General features: G+C 42.5%; 1 protein-coding gene and 1 non-coding gene across 2 annotated transcripts in view; both read left to right on the top strand.

The window, feature by feature from the left end:
* The window catches only part of LOC126336656 (dual 3',5'-cyclic-AMP and -GMP phosphodiesterase 11-like), a 2,376,149-nt gene that overhangs the window by 130,399 nt on the left and 2,222,477 nt on the right, over nucleotides 1-23,273 (top strand). The gene's annotated exons all lie outside the window — the stretch shown is intronic.
* Trnat-ugu (transfer RNA threonine (anticodon UGU)) lies at nucleotides 3,040-3,113 on the top strand. Its single transcript has one exon. It is a non-coding gene; the product is annotated as a tRNA-Thr (tRNA).

The raw sequence follows: 23,273 nt of genomic DNA, 5'->3' as shown, positions 1-23,273 counted from the left end.
GTTTGGTGACCAGCCGCCTTTCGCTATGTGGCTGGTTATTTTTTACTATAAGCTATTAAGTTATGATATAGGCATCATGGTCTCCTGGCCACTTCGCCATCATGGGCAGCCGCAAGTTAGGAAGCTTCTGGCTGCCCTCGATGTTGCCTTTCCGTAGCCACCTAGAGGCGTACCACATTTCTGTTTACCAAATTGAGAACACTACCTCTTTTGTTACAATTTTTACAAAAACATTTGGTTGCCAATTATCATCTGGATATAATACAGGATGTTTATAAATCAGTTACACAGAAGTAACCTTGAATATCGTGAAATGGGTGAATGTCTTACAGAAATGTTTGTTACATCACTGAATGAAGTATGTCTTCAAGCTTTTTGCCAACATAACACGTTTCCAGTTGGTGACATGCGCGAATGAGTAACTCTGACAGTAATGATGCAGTCGTACAACGGCGCATAGCGTATGGAATTTTGTTTATAGTTTCACGAATCCAAATATGCTACTATATTTCAGAGACAATTCAGGCAGGACTAAGTGTAACAAGCCACCACCTCAAAGACAGACTGTTATTAATTGATACTATCGTTTCTCCGAAACTGGCTGTCTATCACATAGACGCCGGACCAGGTCAGCCAAAGTCTCTGACGCAGCAATTGAACAAATTTTTACATTCGTAGTTTGGATAAATCGAAGAGACGTGCCAGATTATAATGGAACATGCCTGGTGTTAACAATGTTGAAGGTATTATTGAAACACCTGTCAGTTCAAACATTATAAACTGGCACTGCTGCAAGCTTTAAGTGGAAATGACAAAGAAAGGGAGCTGAGTTTTGTGAAGTAATGTTCAACAAAATCTAGACTGAAGATGATTTTCTTAACAAAATTGCTTTGAATGACGTAGCCAGCTTCTATAGCTGCGGTAAAGCGAATCGGCATAATGTTCGAATATGGGGTAATCAAACATGTACGGGACTCGCATAAGCTAAATGTTTTTCACGCTGTAACTTTTAAGAAGATGGAGGCTCCTCTTATTTTTTCCAAGTCAACTGCTGCTGGCATATCGTACCTGGAAATTCTTGAATATTATCTAATACTTCAGTCGCAGCAGGATATGGGCACAGAATTCATTTTCCTGCAGGATTGTCGTCAAGGTGCAGTGTATTTCCGTAGGAATGTACCGACTTGGATTAGCCATTGTGGAGCAATATACTGGCCACCTCGATCACCTTATTTGACCCCACTGGAGTTCTGCATATCGGTTTACATTAAAGACAAAGTATTTATTCTTCCACTTGCGAGAAACTCGACACGCTGCTACAGCTTTTACACAAGCTGTTGCATCAGGCTTGCTTCATAGGATTTGGCAGGAAACTGATTACAGATGGCATATTAAATGTGTTAGAAAATGTAGCCACACTGAACATTTGAAACTGAGATGTGCTTCATTCATTGCTGTATCAAACATTTCTTTAAGTAATTTACCTTTAATTATGAAAAGAATGCATTTATATGACTAATTTAAAAACATCATGTGTTAAAATTATTTTGAATGGAGATTGGAACATGAAATTACAAACAAATGACATATATTTTAAGAATCAAAAGAGAAGACAGAAAAGGTATAGTAGAAGAGAGTGGATGCTGTCCCCCACCAAGACCTATAGGCCAGGATATATCGAAGAAACCACAAGCCATTTGAGTCCTAACTCGCGATTACTGGAATTGAACATCTTTAAACTAAATTATCCCTAAGAGCAAGTAACTACAATAATTGCTTAGCTCTATTTAGCGAAACGCATCGTTACCAGTCAGAAAATGGTCCGTAACCTGACTAGGATTGATATTGCGCACTTCTGGGAGGAATGTGAAAACGAGAAGGCCCTTATTAACAGCTTCCCATCCCCTAAAGAGCATTTGATGTTTTGGTGCATCTCAGTAACATGTTGTCCAATAACTTCCATTACTTTCTTGAGTTACCGACTTTTCCTGTCATTAGCCAGTACGTAGGTGCCCTATACCGAACAGGTATGTCTATGGGGTTAGTTTCGAGCACCACGCACAGCGCTTCCATTGACATAGTACCTCCGAAAGCCCGTGGCATTGAAACAGAGGATTACATGCGTAAAGCTGAAATACTAAACACCTTTTTCCAAAGTTGTTTCATAGAGGAAGACCGCAATGCAGTTCCTTCTCTAAATCTTCGCACGAACGAAAAAATGGCTGACATATAAATAAGTACATATATAGTTAATGCTCACCAGTCACTTGACCATCTTCTGTGCGAATGCACGAGCAGTGCCCGAACTCTTACGGGACTCGGCAACGCGCCGCGAGTAATGAGTATGAAACGTCCCCTTAGAAAAATTATACACGACTGTGCTTAAACTGACACACAATAGTTTTTAGCGCAACGCAATCTGACTTTCAAAAATCCCTACGAAAGAATGGCCCTGACTGACATTAACCTATATGTTTCACAAATCACTTACCTCACAAAAATCTTCGTTACTCGAACTACTGCAATACAGCGAGCGCCACTACTGCCAGCTAACTAAAAGATTCAAACTACAGAAGTCACTAACTACTGATAGGTATAGTTAGCAAATGAAAGATTTTAATAGAGAACAAACAATGTATTTACCTTAGTAGTCATAATATATATATATCACTTCATGACACCAATTCTTACAAATTTCAAAACTCCGCCATCTCTCTCCCCACATCCACCACTGCTGGCGGCTCACCTCCAACTGCGCAACGCTACGCGCTGTTAGCATCCAGCTGCCGCTGCCCAACACTACAATGGCGAGTATTACAACAATGCCAACCAGCCACAGACTGCACACGGCACAGCCAGTGATTTTCATACAGAGCGCTACGTGGCGGCGGCGTTACCAATAAAAAAAACCTAAACAGCCTAATTACAAGTACGATGGGCGGGGGCACTACGAATGTAGTGCGGGACAATACGTTGAGAATGTGGGTTTCGCGGGAGTCGTGCCAGAGAGAAATCCCTGTAGTCGCGCTATACTCTGTGTCCTCGGTGGCTCAGATGGATAGAGCGTCTGCCATGTAAGCAGGAGATCCCGGGTTCAAGTCCCGGTCGGGGCACACATTTTCATCTGTCCCCGTTGGCGTATGTCAACCAACGCCTGTAAGCAGCTAAGGGTGTTCATTTCATTGTAATAGAAATAAGTGTCAAAGGAATAGAAAAGCAACTGAAATCACTCAACAGAGGAAAGTCCACTGGACCTGACGGGATACCAATTCGATTCTACACATAGTACGCGAAAGAACTTGCCCCCTTCTAACATCCGTGTACCGCAAGTCTCTAGAGGTACGTAAGGTTCCAAATGATTGGAAAAGAGCACAGGTAGTTCCAGTTTTTTAAGAAGGGTCGTGGAGCAGATGAGCAAAACTATAGGCCTATATCTCTGACATCGATCTGTTGTAGAAATTTAGAACATGTTTTGTGCTCGCGTATCTTGCCATTTCTGAAAACGGAGAATCTACTCTGTAGGAATCAACATGGATTCCGGAAACAGCGATCGTGTGCGGCACAACTCGCTTCATTTGTGTATGAGACCTAGAAAATATTAGATACAGGCTCCCTGGTAGATGCTATTTTCCTTGACTTCTGGAAGGCTTTCGATATAGTTCCGCACTGTCGCCTGCGAAACAAAGTAAGACCCTACGGAATATCAGGCTGGATTGAAGAGTTTCTAGCAAACAGAACAGAACACAGCATGTTGTTCTCAATGGGGAGACGTCTACAGACGTTAAAGTAACCTCTGGCGTGCCACAGGGGTGTGTTATGGGACCGTTGCTCTTCATAATACATATAACTAAATTAGTAGATAGTGTCGGAAGTTCCATGCGGCTTTTCGCGGATGATGCTGTAGTATACAGAGAAGTTGCAGCATTATAAAATTTCAGCGAAATGCAGGAATATCTGCAGCTGATAGGCACTTGGTGCAGGAGTGGCAACTGACCCTTAACATAGACAAATGTAATGTATTGCGAATACATAGAAAGAAGGAGGCTTTATTGTATGATTATATGATAGCGTACAAACACTGGTAGCAATTACTTCTGTAAAATATCTGGGAGTATGCGTACGGAACGATTTAAAATGGAATGACCATATAAAATTAATTATTTGTAAGGCAGGAGCCAGGTTGAGATTCATTAGGAGAGTCCTTAGAAAATGTAACACATCAACAAAGGAGGTAGCTTACAAAACTCTCGTTCGACCTATACTTGAGTATTGCTCATCAGTGTGGGATGCGTACCAGGTCGGGTTGAGAGAGGAGATAGAGAAGATCCGAAGAAGAGCGGAGCGTTTCGTCACAGGGTTATTTGGTAAGCTTGATAGCGTTACGGAGATGTTTAGCAAACTCGAGTGGCAGACTCTGCAAGAGAGGCGCTATGCATCGCGGTGTAGCTTGCTGTCCAGGTTTGGAGAGGGTGCGTTTCTGGATGAGGTGTCGAATATATTGCTTCCCCCTACTTATACCTCCCGAGGAGATCACGGATGTAAAATTAGAGAGATTCGAGCGCGCACGGATGCTCTCCGGTAGTCGTTCTTCCCGCGAACCATACGCGACTGGAACAGGAAAGGGATGTAATGTCAGTGGCACGTTAAGTGCCCTCCACCACACACCGTTGGGTGGCTTGCGGAGTATAAATGTAGATGTAGTCAGTCTGACCTAAACGTTGTCTAAGCGCGTCGCGCGATTCATTGTTGCGAGACAGGATTGAGTCGGTGAGCACACATTCTAGCCCCAAAATACACCACGGACTCAAAGGGAGAACAGTGATACGTCCTGAATGTATGAAGCGATAGACTGTAAAGATTATTGCTGAGCCGTCCAGTTTGAGCAATTCACTTGCCTAGAAGTGTATCGATTCGCAGAGTTAAAGGCCCGTCGTCGCTAGTTAATGAGCTGCTGAAAGCAAGTCAGCCGCAGTCTCGCCACAGACTCACCGCGGCCCCAGAACGGCGCCCCCGGCAGCCCCTTAGACGCCTTCATCGCCCCGCCCCGTTCCTCCTCCACACCACGCCCAACCCATCCCTAGCAGCGGCCGTAATTACTGAGCGCTGCCACGCGACGCGTACCAGATCGATAATTAAGCACGGTCTCGGTAAACAGCAGCCACGGCCAGGGCTATAAACCAGTGGGAGGTGCACTGCTCAATGGAACGGGCTCCTATGATATAACACAGACACTAACTGTCAGCTGTTAAAGTGAAAACAAGTCGTGTAAACACAAACACAGCTTGCTTTATTCATAAACGATACACTCTAAACAGAAGATGGAAAGAACAACATAGGTAGAAGGAAGCCAGCTGCGAAAAAAACCTGAATAACACAGGAAATACTTTAGTTGACTGACGAATGAAGAAAGTACAAACATGTTCAGGGAAATTCAAGAATATAGAAATAACAGTCTCTTAGCAATGAAATAAACAGGAAGTGCAGAGAAGCTAAGGCGAAATGCCTGCATAACGTGAAGAAATCGAAAAAGAAATCGTTGTCGGTAGGACTGACTCGGCATACAGAAAATTCAATAAAAACGTCGGTAAAATTGAGTGCAATGGCAGTAACATTAAGAGTACTACGGGAATTCTGCTTTTACACGCGAAGGAAAGAGTAGATAGGTTCGAAGAGTTCGTGGAAGGCCTCTATGAGGACGACGACTTGACTGATAGAAAAAGGAGGAGTCGATAGGGAAGAGATAGGGCATCCAGCATTAGAATCAGAATTTAAACGAGCTTTTGACGACTGAAGATTAAATAACGCTGAAGAGATAGATAATACTCCATCCCAATTTCTAATAACTTTGGGAGAAGTGACAACAGAAAGATTATTCACATTGGTGTGTAAACTGTATGAGTCTGGCGATATACCATCTGGCTTTCTATAAAACATCATCCACACAATGCCGACCATAGCAAGAGCCGACAATTGGGAGGATTGTCGTACAGTCAGCTTGACAGCTCATGATATACAGAAGAATAGAAAAGAAAACTGACGATTTCTTAGGTGATGATCAGTTTCGCTTTAGGAAAGGTAAAGGCACCAGCAAAACTGAAAAAAAGTCAAAAACCGTTCATAGGATTTGTCGACATGGAAAAAGCGTTCGACAGAGTCAAATGGTGCAAGGTGTTTGAAATTATGAGAACAACAGGAGTAAGCTATAGGGAAAATCGGGTAATATACGACACGTGGAAAAACCAAGAGGGAAAAATAAGACTGGAAGGCGAAGAATGAAGTGTTCGGATTAAAGATGGTGTAAACAGGAATGTAGTCTGTCGCCGCTACTGTTCGATCTATACACCTAAGAAGGAATGACAGAAATAAAAGAAAGTTTAAAGAGTGGGATTAAAATTCAAGGTGATACGTTTTCAACGATAAGATTCGCAGATGACATTACAGTCGTCAGCGATAGTGATGAAGAGTTACAGGATGTGTTGAATGGAATGAACAGTCTAACGAGTACAAAACATGAATTTAGAGTAAATCGAAGAAAAACAAAAGTAATGAGGAGAAGCAGAAATGAGAACAGCTAGAGACCCAATACGGTAATTGATGGTCACGAAGTAGGCGAAGTTAAGCAATTATCCTACCTAGGCAGCACAATTACCTATGCCGGAAGGAGCAAGAAGGACATTAAAAGAAGACTAAGACTGGTAAAAAGAGAAGTCTATTAGTCTCAAACGTGGCCCTTAATTTTGGGGAAGAAATTTCTCATAATGTATGTTTGGGGCACAGCATTGTATAGTAATGAGACATGGACTGTGGGGAAACAGAAACAGAAGAGAGTAGAAGCATTTGAGATGTGGTGCTGCTGAAGAATGTTGAAAATTAGGTGGACTAATAAGGTACGAAATGAAGTGGTTCTCTGCAGAATCTACGAGGGAAGAAATGAAAGGCAAACACTGACAAAGAAGAAGTGACAAGTTGATAGGACATCTATTAAGACATCTTGAAATAACTTCCATGGTATTAAACGTAGCTGCGGAACGTAAAAATTGTAAAGCAGAGATTGGGATAGATCCAGCAAATAGGTTGTAAATGGTGCTCTGAGATGAAAAGATTGGCACAAGAGAGGAATTCGTGGTGGGAGCTACATCAAACCAGTCATACGACTGATGACTCAAGAGGACTCTGATGGACAGATAGTATGCATATTTCCAGATTAAAAAAAAGTGTACGACACCATACCATATCTACAGCTCCCAACCACTATAACATTATTCAGAGTACATTTGCAAATATGTGACTGGTTCCATGAATATTTGACAAATAGATCCCAATATGTTATACCAGACATACAATGTTCTACAGGAAGTAAGGTCACAAATTGTCAAAAATAGTCAGCAGTACTGTAAGATTGTTCGTTGATATAGAGAGGTCAGGTTGACTAATGGTGTTTATTGACCTCACAGCAGTTTGTGTTGACTTTGCATTGTAGTTGGCAGCAGTTTCTACCTAGAACCAGGCATCATTTCGGTCGAGTTCCTGACTCGGGGGAGACCATCAGTCCACAACAATAAACTCAGAAGGAGCATTTAAAACAAAAGGAGAAGAGGCTGTGCTTGTTGCATGACAACGCCTGCCCTTACACAGCCATAGCCACCAAGGCGCTCTTGGATTCTACGACTGGGATGTTTTGAACCGCTCTTTAACTTGGCGCCTTCAGATTACCGTCTTTGCACCTCCCTCAAGGCAGACATTAGTGGAATTAAATTTCCAACCAACGAGCAGGTGCAGAGGAGGGGTACTGATGTGGTGGTGGTGGTGGTGGTGGTCAGTGTTTCATGTCCCGTCGACAGCGAGGTCATTAGAGACGGAGCGCAAGCTCGTGTTAGGGAAGGATTGGGAAGGAAATCGGCCGTGCCCTTTCAAAGGAACCATCCCGGCATTTGCCTGAAACGATTTAGGGAAATCACGGAAAACCTAAATCAGGATGGCTGGAGACGGGATTGAAGCGTCGTCCTCCCAAATGCGAGTCCAGTGTGCCTACCACTGCGCCACCTCGCTTGGTTACTGATGTGGGGGAGGAGTTGACGTGGAAGTTCTTAGAAGAAGGCATAAAGGAGCTTGTGCCACAGCCCACCACATGCATTGAACGGGATGGCGATTATGTGGAAATATATTCAATAAGTGTATCAAGAATATCTTCTAATTTTTTCAAATACACTTTTATTCCAACAACAATATTAAAATCTATAGCTCTTACTTTCTGAACATACTCTGTATGTGCATACTGAGGAATTGTAGTGTTAATGATTCATTTGTCACAATCATCGAGAGTCAGGTGACGCTCATGAGGCTCTTTCTATGCATTCTCTTTTGACTTTGCAGGCAGTGACTGTGCTGAGTTTAGAGGTGAACAACGAGTATGTATTCCTACTGAACATCTTCAGCCATTTGAACAGGGTCACATTGTGGAGCTTCAGGAAGCTGGATGGATGTATCAATCGACTGCTGCACATCTTTCGCAGCAACGTATCTGTGGTGGGTCACTGCTTTCAACAGCAGTCTATGGATTCCCACACTTTTAAACCAGATTCAGCACATGCTGCACCTGTTGTGTCATCAAAGACCTTTGGGAACTGTCTGATAGCAGCAGGATTAAGATCACGTGTGCTTCCAACCAGGCGACACTGCCAAGCATGGCAACTCTGGTGTCGTGAAAGAGTTGACTGGAGAGCAGAATGGTGCTCTGTTGTTTTCAGTGATGAGAGTAGGTCCTGTCTGTATGCAACTGATGGACGTACACGCGTAGGGCGTGGATTTGGTGAGCCATCTGTTCCGCATTTGCACACGACAGACAGGTCCCATTTTAGGTTCATGGTGTGTGGGGCCGTCAGTTACAATTCGCGGTCACATTTGCACGGGCTATTACCCCTTGCTACTGCCGTTTCTTCAACAGGAAGGTGATGTGCTTTCTCAGCAGAACAGCGCGTGTCGACATACAACTGTTGCAACGCAAGACACTTTTCGTGGTGTAGAGCCAATTGAACATTCGTGGGACATGGTGAATCGGGAACATAATCGTTCTCCAGAGCCAGAAGAACCGTAGCGAATTGCAATAAAAAGTGCAAGGCTCCTGGGACAATCTATCGCGAGGGGCCATATTGCACCTGTGACCTCAGTTGCCAATAAAATGACGTTCCTGAAGTATCTAGACGACATGCAATTCCACCTTTTACGCAACGACACACTCAGCACAATAGGCTGTAGGGTGGTAGGACTGGACCAAAGTAACACATCAGGCAATCACCATCGACAGTTGCACCGAACATTTTATTTGGTTCCTTTAAAGAAGAGAACTTGACAAATAAAACCATTGTATGTTTAAAACTACCACTACTGAAAGCACAAAGAGACCATTTACCGTCCATTTCGTAATGTTTCTAAACCGGACTTATTATCCATTAAAATTTTATTAAATTGTGCCCACTGTAAGACGGTATGTCAGTTATTTATTTTACTTTCTTCGCCGCGCGGGGTAGCCGAGCGGTCTAAGCTTCTTGTCACAGTCCGTGCGCCTCCCACCGTCGGAGGTTCGAGTCCTCCCTGGGGCATGGGTGTGGTGTTGTCCTTAGTGTAAGTTGTATTACGTTGGATTAAGTAGTGCGTAAGCTTAGGGAGCAATGACCTGAAAAGTTTGGTCCAATAAGACCTTACGACAAATTTATTATTATTATCACGTTCCTCTGATTGAGAATGTATTATTCTGTATATTTAGTATTATTAATTAAAGTTGGGCTACAAGTAAATAGCAGAAATTGGAAAGCAATGAGGAATAGACTAACGATAAATTTAACATTAATATTGCTGACTACAAAATAGACGAAGTTCAGGAATTCTTAGACCTTCGATGCAAAGCGGCACATGATGCAGTAACCAAGGAGGACATGAAAAGCAGATAGTCACAGGCAAAGAGGGTATTCCTGGCCAAGGGGTTTCTACTGCTATCAGACGTCGGAAATAATTATGAAAATGTTCGTGTGGAGCACAGCATTGTATGGTAGTCAACCACGGAGTGTAGGAAAACTGGAAAAGAAGAGGATTGGAGCACGTGAGATGTGGTTTCTATAGAAGCGCATTGACTGATAAGTAAGGGATGATGATCTCCCCACAACCGGCGAAGAGAGGGACACATGGAACACAATGACAACAAGGAAGGACAGGATGACGGGACATATGTTAAAACATCACGAAATAACATTCATGGTGCAAGAGGAAACGGTAAGTGCGTAAGAACTGCAGCGGAAGGCAGAGATTGGAAAACATCCCGCAAATAATTGAGGACTGTAAGACGTCGGGGTCTCCTGGCCTTCATTGCTTACATATTCCGCCCTCACAACCATATTCCGCACATCAAGACGCTTCATTCGAACCCAAACTCGATAAGATAAAGTCAATGTTGTTTGAATTCATGTAAACGATATGCAATTAACAAGTAAGTGCACTGTGGTTGAAATACTCGAGGCTGGCGTACACACATACATTCCATACATGACGGTCACAGAAGCATTTAGTTTGGGAGAGAAACCGCACAACGGGACCCCGGTCCCTTCAGAGGATGACCCGACCTATGTCGTCCGGTGACTGCCCGTGGTGACCGCCCATGTAGCGGATTGCATGGGCCCCAGTGAAAGGGGGGAACAACCCCGTTTCGGCATGAAAGCAAATTCCGCTACATTGTGTGGGAGCCACCAGCTTACACATTCATTACACACAGCACACAGTTTCAGAGATTTTCACAGGGAGACAGCAAACGCCAAACACCAGTGCTACAGGTTTCCGGATTGGTCGCCTTAAACGAAACTTCATTCTCCCGTTTTAGAATAGCAATGCTGATTGGCAGAAGATATTTCTGACGCCTTGAGCTGAAGGAATAATGGAAGAGACCGAAAGATATACCCCTTGACGTCTGGCGTGGAGAGGCGGCGTTCCATTGTCGCTCTTGGAGCGAGGAACAAGTCTCTCCTCAGTACTTCACTGGGAGAGCACCTCAGTCGAGAGCGAATCGAAGTACTACTCTATATTGAGTCCTTGCGATTAAGCGTTGTTCACTGTGTTGGCCGACACACTTATTGTGTGGTGTGAACGGGCAGAGTTACAGTTAAACGCCTGCAAGCGAATTTTTGAGTGGCATTGCGGTGGACTGGTTATCTGACCGGTGTACCATGTCAACAGTTAGACTAGGGGCGAATAGGAATCCTTGACTTCATCAAGGCATAGGGAGAGTTTGATTGGCGAAGGTCAATCCAGATATAACGAGAGTTATCTTATTTGTCAGCAGCGAGCGACGCACACAGCAGCCATCGCAGCTTATGGTATTGTGCACTACAGCTATTGCGAGCCCCATATTTCCTCCACAACAGTACACTTCACTGCATTTCACAGGCGACAGCCTCAACCATACCTAGCAACATTCTAAAGGATAATAATTCTAGTTGAGTAGGCGCGCCTCTCAGCCATTCTGCCAAGTCAGCAAACACCTTAAACTTTGTATAGAAATTTCATTAGCGAATGCTACCGTTGAGAAGTAACTTCACATTCCGAAAAGAACCAGAATATAACTTGTTCAACTCATAACTAAAAGTGCCATTGTGATTTCTCAGAATTTTTGCAAAATAAATAATAACTTTCGTTAGTTCCATATTTTTCTTACACTAACCAGCACTACTCCAGTACCCAAGTATCCCACTAGTTACGTAAGAAATTTTGTGAATTTTTGTGTCATTTCCTTACAGCGGACGACCCCAGAAGATATTTATTGCTGAAAGTTTTTCAGGCAATTCTCTTTAGAACGTTAGGAGCGTCTGTCTGACTTCTGTAGTAATGTGAGTGTGGAAATTGCATCTTGCGGGAGCCACAGGGTAAAGGGTACATCTCTGATTAATCTGTTATGCAGAATAATAGAATAATAGATCAACTCCACACCTCAGAGGACCTAAGGTGCAAGTGCTACTATGAGACAGTTTGGAACAGGAGAGAGATTTTTGGCGGGCAGCAGTGAACTAACCGGAAGGCTAATACTTAGAAAAATTAATTTCTTTAATAATTGTAAATTCTTGCCTGTTTACATATGTTCTGTAATGTAAAACAACATCTTCGCCAGTAATGTTAGGCAGTGAGCTAATAATCAAGGTCTCAAAAATAAAATACTTCGTGGAACAGGTGGGAAATAAGTCTTTTTCCGTGCAATAATGTTTCCCTGAGTACCCACAGTGAAATCAACAGAAATTTATTGTTTTTGATTTTCTGTTTTTGTGCTCTTCCATGTACGAGTTGCGCAACCTCTTCATAATACACGAATTCAGAACCTTGCCTTTCGTGGTAGTACACTTATCGACGGAACAGCCTGTTTCCTTTACTCCTCAAAAGAATATTTGTCTCCGGGAATTTTACCCATTAATCAACAAAACTGGTGAGCCATTTCGGTAATGACTTTCTTGACGGCTAAATATGCAATAAAAAAAATCGAACACTTCTCATGGTACGGGAACGACAGCGGGGAATAGTCGCCTTGGTGGAACCATCTACTTCAAATATAAAATTTTTTGGTGGTGGCGATGGAATACCGGATTTCATTTAGTGCTGAGTGTGCCTTCTACGATGGCGTCAGCTCCAATATTAGCCACCGAGCCAACATTAATTACAGTAACAGGATTTCTATTGGTTAGATATGAGGGTATCACACAACACAATATTCACTCCCAGCTCCCCTCTCCCCTCACCTCATCTCGTGGCTCACAGCTGTCATCACACGAGATAGAGCAATACTCTCCGGCTTTCGGAACAAAGGGCTGTGACGCACGTTATTTGAGCAGCAACAGCGCCGGTGTTAATTTCCCTGATTGCACCACCAGGCATAACCTCGCGGCTGCCGTCGTATCGCGCCCATTACCGAAATGAACTGAATTATGCGTGGCCCGGACACACGAAGACTCGATAAAATGCTCAGTTTCGCCGAATACTGTCTGCGCGTCCCAGAATGGGGGAATTCTTTTAATTGCAGCCGGCCCCCCGTATACGTTACAAAACGTTGTTAACTGCTACATAACATTTTTGTGAATTATTCTGTGGACCAGAACAATACATTTTAAAATATGAACAGTAAAGAAAGTTAGATAGTTTCTGTCGTAGCTGTAAATTCTGCAGAATAGCTGCCTCGTCAAGAGTGTTAAGACATTAACACGTTGTACCAGGAGCCTTGAGTGATAGTTATTCTTCATTTATTGTGCATTTAACCTGATCTGGTTAGGACTGTCAGGTCTTCTCTTACCTTGGAACAGGGTTCCACAAATACGGTGCTCTTTTGCATCACAATTGCCTATGAAATAACAATTGTAATATGACGAATAGCATGAAAATTATTCGAGTGTCTATGGTAACAGTGTAAGTATTACTGACTATGAACTAAAAAAGTTAATACTGGCAGTTTTGTACTGCTGCTGCTGTCCCTAATACTGATAGCAATAATAATAATAATAATAATAATAATAACGCTAATAATGACAACAACAACAACAGTGATAGTGGCAAATACAAAAAGAACTTACAGATGTTCAAAATAGATGTTTTCTGATATAGTGAGTTCTGGGTAAAGAAAGTTAAGGAGACTGCACAAGCTAAGAAGACGGAAATGACGAAGATCAGTTTGGGAAGAAGGATGCACAAGGGTAACGAGAGTGTACGGAGACAATGGTAATCATTGTTTTTAATTAGTAGATATGTCAGTAAGTGTCTCCTGAAGTCTTGTTTACTGTCCCATCTCTATATTTTATGTTCGGTGAAATTCGTCTCATATGCCCGTTTTCGGCCTTGCTGTTATACTATTTTGCCAGTGCTTAGCTGTGACAAGTTTGTTTGGTAAGTAAAATCAAACTTGTCACAGCTAAAGACTAGCAAAATATTAAGGCCAAAAACTGGCATTTGACAAGAATTTTACCAGATCATGCATTGTAGAGACTGGATATAAATTCAATGCAAACTATTTTGTAACATCTCTTATAATTTCAGACGACATGCTGTACTAATTTAGACCTGTGGCTAATTTTTATTGGCAGCAACAGGACACACACAATGTAATATAAAAGGTAAATTGGACATACAATTTAAACTGACAACAAAATCTGATATATCAAGTCCCTTAACCAAAAAACAAGCTATATTTAAGGATGCCACAACTATGGTGAAACATGTTTAAGTGATACAAGACAACAATAATTTGTGTATTTGCGTAAATGCAGAAACATTCTTAATTCATTATTCTTTTTCTGGAAAACGGGAACTGAGCTGAAAACTCCAATATTATACATACAACTTGCGCACTTCAATAATCTGTCTGTTCGTTCCATATGCCTTTGGTACTATTATTTCTGTAATTGTAATTAAACACTCTTATTTAATTGCCTTATCATTAGCTTATCATCACCATGTACAGGCTGTAACAGGTAAAAGTGCATATATTTTCATATGTCATACCTTAATATGTACGCACATCAGTGTATCAGTGGTTGCTTCTCTGTATCAGCCCATCCTGCAAACATCACATAATTTACTACCTGATGTTTTCAGCACACCTGTAACTGCACCACTAAGTGGACAATGGGAGCAGTATAGATTAACTGTTTTGTGTCCTGCCTAGGGGACAGTAAGCATTAATAGCTTGCTCATTGCACACATGTGCTTGGAGGTACTAACCAACGTAAAAACATACTATTCGTGACAACTATAATTATCAGTCTGCAAATGATGTAAGTAAAGATGTAATGTTGTTCAGTACACTGTCCTTAGTCCCCACCGGAAATAACTGCAATTATCCTGTTACATTCTGTATAAGAACACGTTTCCCCTTTTTGTATAAACAACAATAATAATTTGATGTCCATGTGTATATAATGTTTGCAATTAATCCTTAAAATGAAGTGCTCCTGTGGCGTTGTTTGCTGGGACACCCCAACAACCCGTCGATCGAGCGAGGTGGCGCAGTGTTTAGCACACTGGTGTCGCATTCGGAAGGAAGACGGTTGAAGCCCGCGTCCGACCATCCTGATTCAGTTTTTCCGCGATTTCCCTAAATCGCTTCAGGCAAATGCCGGGATGGTTCCCTTGAAAGAGCATGGCCGATATCCTTCCCCATCCTTCCTTAATCCTATGGGACCAATGACCTTGCTGATTAGTGCCGTCCCCCAAATCAACCAGCCAATCAACATCCCATCGAGCATGTTTGGCACGCTGGCGCAAGTCTTTCCATTTGACGCCAGTAAGACGGTGCAGATGAGATGAAATGATGAGGGTAACCCACTAACTTCCAATCTCTGGCCCAGCACCCCACAATCTAGAGTAGGGGTGGCCAAGAATTCAGCTCATGAGCCATGAGTGGGTACGAGTGTCATAGCGCTTAGTCTGGCTGCACATTTCCTTCCCTGCTACACCTCGCTGTCTGAGGGCGACGAGGGGAAACTGCAAACCCACTGCCTTGAAATGGTAGTGTAGTCGCACTGCATATGTCCTGGTCATCCGTTTCACATTTCGCAACAACACATCACAAACAAAGCAAATTTTCATTATTGTTGAATTATTTTTGGGGTGCTGAAAACAAATATAATTTTTATCTTGTGCAAACCACTGCCATAGAAACAGACGCATACAGTTTCACAGATTTTTGGAATCAGATTGCCACACAACGGTGATTTATTTAGATTCATAATGGAAAAAGAATCTTTCACACAAATATGTCGATCGAAATATTGACGTACTTTTGCAGCCTCATTATGGAAACTTAGAAACGCTATCTGAGGAAAGGAATGCAGAAGTCCTGAACAGATAAAAGGATTTGTCATTAAAATGGGAATTACCTTGCAGATCAATCAATTGTAGCTGCAAATGCACAGGAACGCTCTCAACTGAAATGGCAAACGGTCTCGTAAACAGATCGAAAATAGATGTAAAATTGGCAGTGTCCTCAAAACCTTGTTCTTGTAATTGTCTTCTTTAGCTGTAAATCTGGATATGGCGTCGTAGGTCTTCCTGGTTGTGTCTCCGAGAATTGGGATCGTGCAAAGCGGCCGGCAGTGACCAAGTTTTAAGGACTCCTTTACAAAGTTGACACTCTCTTTCTCACAGCGTCTACACTGAAATACGATGTGATTTATATTACAAAGTGTCCCCTAAATCGTCTATGTACATTACGAACAGCAGAGGGCCTATAACACTTCCTTGGGGAACGTCGGATTTCACTTCCGTTTTACTCGACAATTTTCCGTCGATTACTACGTACTGTGGCATTCCTTACAGAAAATCATGTGTCCAGCCGCACAACTGAAGGGGTAGTCCATAGATACGCAAGTAGTCAAAAGCCTTCTGAAAGTCCGTAATAATATTAAAAATCCAAAAGTAAACCTGTTATGCATCCACTAATCTACCGCTGGACCACTTTTGATAAAAGTTGTAATGGACATCGCATGAACGCTGAGGAAGAACATAGGCTATTTCAGAAATTGTATTCTGCTGTACATTTATTGATTTAAAGAGTATAATGCGAAATTTGTAACAGTAATTACTCTTTTTTTAAAAAGCTATTTTCTTTGACTTTTGAACTTTATCATATTTGTGAAAATGCTTTTGATTAATATGTTCTACATAAAACGATTCAACGTAATGAGTACAGTGTTTGTTTATACAATGTTCTACGAGTTTAATCCATACTTACATAGTAACATCAATCACAAACCCGTCACATTGTAGCCGTTGAGCGTCTTACAAGTTATAACCTCGTTACTGCATTCAATTTTGGGCGAACAACTCGTGGTCATGCGTTTATCGTAGCTGTTTCCCGATCATGGGTTCCCGGATTCAATTCCTTCCAGGTCGTGTCCTTCTGCTCGAGTCTGTCGTGTCGAGTCCTCAGCATCTCTTTTAACATCCGCGACGCGCAAGTCACCGAAGTGGCTTTTAATAAAACGATTTGCACCAAGCTTCCAAACATTCTAAACAAAGTCACCCGGACACTGAACCATACTCACATTTCATAATGGTGGTGTCTGTTTGCTCTATATCGTGTCTCCCTACCACTTTCGCGCAACGACGCTCTGAGCGTGGTTTTTAGGGAATTGACTAGTTTGAACCTGGGACCTGTTGCTGGTAAGGAGACGCCAGACCACACATGACATGTAGAGTTCAGAAGAGTTCAGTGAGACTAGCGATGATATAACCAAATACTTAATGATCTCAGCGTCAGCTCCACTGCACTCCCTGTAAAAGAATCTTAATACTAACTAAATTTAGTGGAAGGGGTTCAAGGCTTTCCTATTTTTAGTTAGCTGGTAAAATAACGTCGAAAAAGCAGTTACGTTTAGCATTGTAAATTTTATTCTACTCACAAAACATCGTTTATAAATTGCACTATTGATAAAAGGAAATGTTTTAATACAGGATGGTAAAAACCAACAGCGATCAACAAAAATGTGAACGAATATTCCCTGAATGGGTTTCCAAGTTCTACAATCCATCGAAGGATGACCTATGCCATATCACATCTATAATCTAGGTTTAAATTAAGTTTCACAAAAGAGAAAAACTATCAAAATGGTCTACAGTGATACTCAATTATTTTTACTTACTTATCTAATTTGTCGTAAATAACAGTCGCAGATGTGCCTTCTCAATAACTATATAACAGAGAAATCATCGCGTTTCAGATTTTTACTTCAAGTGGCAAATGTGAACACCATGAGATTTAATTGACGATCGACACTAGTATTACGCAAAAAAGGGGGTATAACAGATGAGACTTCTGCAGTTCTGAGTGAAGCTTTATGCGCTGTTATGGGGCATCGCGTGCATTCATTACCTTGTCGTTGGTTAGGCAGCTTCAGGGGGGCAGCGGCCGGCGCAGCTCCACTCACCTCGCCATCTCGGAAGCAGCTCTCCCCTATCTTCTCCTTACTACAATTTACCGAAGTTGGTTTAAAAAAACTATCTGGCTGTGTTTTCATCTTACCAATCAGGGTCTCAATGTCAACCTTAAGCTCCGCCTACAAAAATTCTGTCTATCCAATGAGAAACGTTATACCTTTCGTGGTAGGGCAATGTTTTTAAAGTTTGCAACGTAACAGAGATGCGAAAAAGTCTCACGCTGAAACTTGCGGGTGGTCGTGGCCCTTTTTGTGTTATCGTAAGATCTATACTGCTTTTCTGGAGGGCTCTAGCTTTTAATATGGGCTGGGGGGGGGGGGTGGTCCTTGACGTAACAGAGACGCGAAAAAGTCTCACGCTAAAACTTGCAGGTTTTGTGGCCCTAGTGGTTAGCTGGCGACGTGGGTGTCCAGTCCGTCCCTTTTCGTAGGGCCTTCTAGCTTAACACGGTTCTGCTCTCGGCTTCTGTTCTCGTTTCTCCCCTCAGAACTGCGTCGGTCTCACGGAGGGAAGGTACGACATGCATTTAGGCTTTCTTGTGTTTGTCTGTGGTATTCCATTTGCTCACTCGTTACTCGTATTGCTTTGGTTAATTTAATGTCACGATTTATTCGGAGCTATGTGACATACTACTGGATTTGCTTATCATGTCAGGGTTTTCATGGAAGGTGTTGGATTTGCCTGAGACCTTACAATTTCATTTCATTTCATTTTACTAATACGCGAGCGCAATTGTGGATAACAGCTAAAATCCCCAACGAGTTTAATCCATGTCCTTCCGTACTAATATTATAAATGCGAATGTAGCCTCGTTTGTTACGTTTCCGCGACCAAGCTGCTGAACTGATATCAATGAAACTTGCTTTGAGATAGCTTGAACTATGATGAAAGAGATAAGCTACATCACAAAGTGTACAGTTCAAGATATTTATTGATTTGAAGAATATTATATAAATTAAGATAAAATACTTATTCCTCGAAAAAGTTGTTTATTCTCTCTCGTTTGAACTTTATCTCATTCATTAAAATGATTTATTATTAGTTGATATGTTCTACGTAATGTGATTAAACGCAATCAATACAGTCCTTATTCAATTCTCAAAGTGTTTATTCCATACTTCCATACTAATACCAGTACAGCGGAAGTAACTCACTTTGTTACATTTTCACGACCCTGTCGCTGAACCGATTCCGATGATACTTGGTGTGGAGATAGCTGGAACCCATCGGAAGACCGTAGGCTAGTTTAGAAAGTTGAAACTTTTTGAGTATTGTTATCATTTTTTAAATATGGTGTACGTGAGTGCCACACAGACGACGCTGGCGCTATGGTCGGTGACTCTTAGTGACTATAGAGTGTAAGCAGCTCGTGGTCTTGGGGTAGCGGTCTCCCTTCCGCGCACGGGGTCTCGGGTTCGATTCCGGGCGGGGTTAGGTATTTTTCCTGCCTCGAGATGACTGGGTGTTGTTGTGCCGTCTTCTTCATCATCATCATCATCATCATCATCATCATCATCATCATCATCATCATTCATTCCCATTACGGTCGGAGGAAGGCAATGGCAAACCACCTCAGCTAGGACCTTGCCTAGTACGGCATTGCGGATTTCGCGTATTGTCCCCTACGCTCCTCGGAGTATGGGACCTTGTCATCATCATTTATAGATTATTCCAAATCCAATATTAAACTGCGTCGTTTATGATATAGATGTAGAGTTTTGGTGGAGATACAACAATAAAGACGGACGGCAATCCCGACAACCATATCCAATACCTTTACTACAAGCCTCGCAAACGTAAGTCTGATGCAACGTATTGTTCTAAGAGAGCTCAAGCAGCGAAAAAACAAATGTCAGAAAAATCTCATGTCCGCCGGAACTTGGATGGTTCAAATGTCTCTGAGCACTATGGGACCCAACATCCGTGGTCATCAGTCCCCTAGAACTTAGAACTACTTAAACCTAACTAACCTAAGGACATCACACACATCCATGCCCGAGGCAGGATTCGAACCTGCGACCGTAGCAGTCACGCGGTTCCGGACTGAGCGCCTTAACAGCGAGACCACAGCGGAACTTGGATGCTGAATGTCAGGTGGCCTTAAGATCTACAGAGACATTTGAACAGTCATAAACCCATCGCATTTTACACGCTGAGCGTCATGTTTTCTTACAGCTTCGAAGACCCTTGAAGGCTCATAATGGCGGTGTCATGTGAAGGCTGCACGACAAAGAGAGAGGCGCAGCTTTACACATGGAACGTGGAGGCTTTTGATGGGACTACATTTTATTATGATCTATCAGCTGAACATGTTGATCATAATTTAATTGTCATAGGGAGATCGATCAAAATTCACTTTAAAATAGAGGTGAGGAATGACTGGTGTGTGTTGTTCTGGAGGCAAAATCTCACATCCTGTATTTGGTGAGCCACGGAAACCCCTAAAAACTCTATTTCCGCAAGAATGTAATGAATCGAGTCATTTTTAAATGAAATTAGAAAATATAATGCATGCTTTCAGATTCGACATACAGAAAAATAATAGAAGTACAGTCATTGCGTACCTACATAATGGTAGTACACACACACACACACACACACACACATATATATATATATATATATATATATATATATATATATATATATATATATAATGTGTGTGTCTACACGACTACATACACAGGCATGTCGTAAAATTACCAGCTTACTTACCATCATTCATCATTAAAAAACTACTTATACGCGAGCGGTGCAGCGGGTAATAACTAGTACAGAAAAGTGAAATCTATTTGTGATCCCCTATCAGTAGCACACATTACTTCGTACCAATTAAGAGCTAGTTGTGTTTCACAAGAACGATATTTTCTGAATCCGTGGTAACTGTGTCAGTGGAACGTTTAAATTCGAGATAATTCACGACGTTCGAACACGCTGTCATACTGCAAATCGAATTTCAGTGAAGAAATCACTGTCGTTCTCGTTTGAAAATTTTGCAGTACCGGCAAACATGCCGAGGCGTGAATCCCAAGGGAGGAACGGATTGTCTCCCAGAAAGCCGGCTGGAAGAGGGCCATGTGGTCTTTCCCGGATGCCGTGCGTCATAACTCTCCCCCGCACGCACCCTCGCACAGCCACAGGCCCTGCCGGCAGCCGTCTTTTATTTAGTTATCCCAGGGGCGGTCGCCGTCTGCCGACGCTATAAATAGTCTCTGGGGAGAACGGCGGAGGGAAAAGCAATAGCGTGGCGGGACAAGGAAATCGCGTCAGAATTGATTCGCTGCTTCAGAGCGCAACACGTGGGCGATAAGCTTTTTGTTGAGTGTGACATCTCGTGACAAACCTCTGGAAGCGACTCACCTGCCTCGGTCGGATTTTTGTGTATTTCCATGTTGTACAGGTACCTTCTTTTCTCTCCTCCATGTTGCCGAGAGAGTCAGAGCAGTGGATAGCACACTGGACTTGCACTCAGAAGGATCGCGATTCAAACCCCCTCCGGACATGCAGATTTTTTTGTTCCGTGCTCTCTCTCGATTCCTTAAAGCAGTGACTCTCCCAAATAAAAAAAAAATAAAAAATACAGGCGATTTCATTCCCCATCAGTCCCCAATCGGAGGTAATGATCTGCCTCTGGCATTGAAGAGACCTTAGTATATATATATATATATATATATATATATATATATATATATATATATATATATATATATATATATATATAAGGGCCTTGCTCCGACTCACTTTGGTGCTGTTGGAAGGCACACTGTATCGTTTGGTTGACATGGCTGCAGTTGTTCGTCTTCTTCTTGTGTTGACTGGGTCCACTTGGTTTCGCAAGCATTGCCTGTCCGCTAGTCGCAGCAGCGGCGTTACCGATATGTAGTAACTGTAGCCCTATCTTTGTGATGATGTTGTTCTTCCGTGTCGTTTGAGTGAGCAGTTCAGTTGGGGAGGCCGGCCGTGGTGGCCAAGCGGTTCTAGGCGCTTCAGTCCGGAACCACGCGGCTGATAGGTCGCAGGTTCGAATCCTGCCTCAGGCAGGGATGTGTGTGATGTCCTTAGATTAGTTAGGTTTAAGTAGTTCTAAGTTCTAGGGGACTGATGACCTCAGATATTAAGTCCCATAGTGCTCAGAGCCATTTGAACCAATCAGTTGGGGAGGCAGGATGAGCCAGGTCCGCACACAACTCGAACACGCCAGGACCTTTGGTAGCGCACATGAACTGCCAGCTCGAAGGACTGTGGTCACGAGGCTGCACGACTTCGTTGAAACCGGATCCTGCCGATTTTAAGTTGAGTGCATTTCAAATCGAGTAGACAAACATCCACCACTGTGAAATCTCGCGATTCTCCAGTGACTTGGGTTCGTGTTGCTGCTCGTAGTGTGGCCGAGGCATACAGCCTTTTATTATTGTATTACCAAGTTACCGTCATTTGTCTCACCTGTTTGGTGATCAGTTCCTTGTCCTTTTGAATTAACCTGTGTTATTATATTTGCTATTTTATTGTATGTTGTTAAATTGTCTAATAATTGCCATTCTTGGCGTTTAAGACCTTAAGCCGTGAAACAATTCTTAAATTATTGCCGTTATTTTAATTTGTTGTTGATTTTAAATAAATTGTGTGTGATTAAAAGAGAAGCCAACAAATAGTAACTGATTACGTTCCTGTCCAAAATCGTAACCGAATCCTGCCTTCCTTGACTCTTTGTCTCTGTCTTTAAATGTAGCTTGTCTTTTGTTGCAGAAGACAGCACCGCTGCAGTAATTGATACTGGAATCATCATCATCTAGAACAGTCTATTCACATCTCCTATGAAGGCATCGACACGATTACCTCCCATGTCACGCCCAGCTTGCTTTGTTCGTTCATGATATACAGAATGGAGTAGACAGCAGAGCTCATGTTGACGCTGAATTTCTTTTCTTCCAGAGAGCGTTAGATACGATTCCACAAAGCTGTCTGGTATATAATATACGTGCATACAGATATGCGATTGGATTGGAGACTTCTTAACACGTAGGTCTCAGGATTTCGTCCTAAACCGTTGAGGCATCATCGAAAGCAGAAGTAGCGTCCAAAGGACCTCAGGGCACAGTGACAGGGCCGCTCTTGTACTTGATGTATATGGATGTTTACAAACAAGTTTCACATATTCCTACAGGAGATAGTGTTGCACGAATCTAGAAGGAAAATTACTTTACTGATATTCCTGGAAAGAGCTGTCAGTTGAGATATGGGCCAATCTCGGTCGTTAAGTGAAGGCCTTCAGCTACTGTGCGTTGTAGACACTAGAGGCGGTGCTGCGTGTGGTTCCCACC

The sequence above is a fragment of the Schistocerca gregaria genome, chromosome 2 (genome assembly GCF_023897955.1).
Source record: "Schistocerca gregaria isolate iqSchGreg1 chromosome 2, iqSchGreg1.2, whole genome shotgun sequence".
NCBI classification, from domain to species: domain Eukaryota; kingdom Metazoa; phylum Arthropoda; class Insecta; order Orthoptera; family Acrididae; genus Schistocerca; species Schistocerca gregaria.
This window is presented reverse-complemented; position numbering and strand designations above follow the sequence as displayed.